Genomic DNA, 2496 nt, shown 5'->3' with positions numbered 1-2496 from the left:
TCCTAAGAGTGTGTTTACCTGTTTAAGAAGATTCCAAGCTTTGCGGGGACAAGAACACTGAGGCCAGTCTTTTACTGCATGTAACCTGTAATCTGTGGATGGTCTGGTTATACACTACGCAGTGATTTTAGGTCACAGGTCAGGGGAAGGTTACCAGTTGTTTTGGTGGAGGAATGTCTGTAACTCTGAAAATATAAAGCTGCCATCTGCAATTGTTCATGAGATTTCATAAAAGCAGGTAAAACTGCGGTGGTGGCACTGAATGTGTGCTATTGAAACAGACAAACCCCTATATTGCCGTGCGCAAAGTATGTTTTACAACCATTGCGAGTCCTCATTTGTATATCCGTCTCTAATTAGTTAATGCCTCTTCAGCGTTTTTATAGATTAGGGCAGACTGTTTTTTATTTCCTTTAGAAAACAAAAATATATATTTAATGAAGAAGATCCCCTCAGTCCACATTTTGTTATATAATGATGAAACAGAAAATAAGGTTTTATTGTTATAAAAAAATAAAAATAAATTTTAAAAAAGCAGTGAAAATGTACACTGCATGGCATGCCTAGTCTTAGTTGTGTAAATTAAAAGTATGAATATTTTTAATTTAAAGTCCAGGTTTGGATAATTTTCTTTCACCTGCCAGAAATTATTATCTTTCAAAGACATATAATATATTTTGAGGTGGTGCTTCTATAATGCAACAGGGCCGTGCAGGAAAAAAATGAATTGTTCTGTGGTTGCTTTGGAATAAGACGCTGTCCACATCGGTAAACTGGCACAAGACTTATTTTTTGGGGAGAGAGGGAGGGTGGCTCTTTTAGAGTTTTATGTTACAGTTTGTACAAGGTTCTGAGAGGCAACCGTGAAAGGATGGATACAGTGTACGCGGGCAACAAATCGACCTAAACTTACTCTTTCTTAGAACTTCACATGAACCTAAAGCAAACCAATAACCATGTCCAAATACAGCATTACTCAGAAATCTTATAAATTACCGAAAGCAGTTTACCTGTATGTACACTCCCTCTATCTCGAACAAACATTTACTCAGTGACGTTTCCTGTAGAACACGTAGCGAATTTCCTGAACATATGCATCACACGTTGTGTGTAGTTTAATGTACGATGTGACCATATCGGCTTTCTTTTTAATACAGTTTTAATCAGCAACGCAGGTGATGGAATGCTTTTTCCGGGCGCGTTACCCTCTCACGCAGAGACTGCGCAGGTGAATAACACGGGCTGCTTTCTTTCATGGGGAACACTCGGATTTTTAATTCGTCTTTATTTGCGCGTTGAAGGAATGCAAGGTGTAATATATGATACAGTTTGAACTACTATGCAGATGAATGCGTACCTTGCGTTATTTGCGATTTTTTCGCTTTGAACACTGTAATAGTAATGCTATTAATAATAATAATAATAATAATAATAATAATAATAATAATAATAATAAATAATATATAGTTTCACTTGTAAAACGTATAGGTAATATTGTATGTTTTAATGTGTTATCAGTTCTTCTTAACAACAGCTGTGTAAGAGCATTCCAGGTGTTACAGTGTTTATTATATTGGGGCATTTTAAGCAATTTCGATTGCCGTGTACGGCTATGCTTACGAGTGCCACACAACTGATTGTGGGTAAAAATAGCTGAGACGATATGGAGTCGTGTCCCGGATACTTTAAACATAAACGGTCATTTAAATCCGGTCTTAACTTCTCGTACTTTTAGTTATCTTCATTACTGTGTTGTTTTTTTTTTTTTTTTTTTTTTTTTTTTTTTTGTTTTTTTTTGTTTGTTTATTGTCCCACTTAAAAAAAACAAAACAGTGTTGCCTGGTAAGTATACTATGTTATGGCAAGCAGGGCTGATCCAATTGAAACTATCGTTCACAGCGCCGTGCATACCTAAACGCATTTCATTGTAAAATACGGAATTGTGGCGTGACTAGGGAATCATTACATGTAATCAGGTGTTTCCTGATCTGTCAAATGAAGCAGGTGCAGACTTCAGCTCCTGTCTCTAAATTTGGCTGGAAGGACGGATTGCCAAGGGCAGTTTTCACAGGTTTTTTGGTGTGCTTTTTAGTTTTGTAACCTACAACGGGAGTACTGAACCTCATTCAGCAGCATGGCATGGCACTCACACACACGCACACACACAAACAAACAAACATACACAAACACAAAACCGGCTTTTTACACTCTATACAAGGAAACCAGGTTGGTATTAAAGAGAGAACTGTTGCCTACAATTACATATTTTTTAACAAATATTGTAACATGTAAGCAATAAATCATATTTAATACACAGCTATATGTGATTATTCAGCTTATATTTAATATGGTATTACAACATGCATGCTAAATCAATTTCAAAATGTGTCCTAGATGCTGACAAAATGTGGACCATTGTTCTAAGAATTCAGCAGTTTGCAGATTCTGGTAACTCAAAGAGCTGAGACGGTGTGCCTCTACGTCTTCCATTGGGCA

Source organism: Polyodon spathula, chromosome 11 (genome assembly GCF_017654505.1).
Source record: "Polyodon spathula isolate WHYD16114869_AA chromosome 11, ASM1765450v1, whole genome shotgun sequence".
Lineage (NCBI taxonomy): Eukaryota > Metazoa > Chordata > Actinopteri > Acipenseriformes > Polyodontidae > Polyodon > Polyodon spathula.
This window is presented reverse-complemented; position numbering follows the sequence as displayed.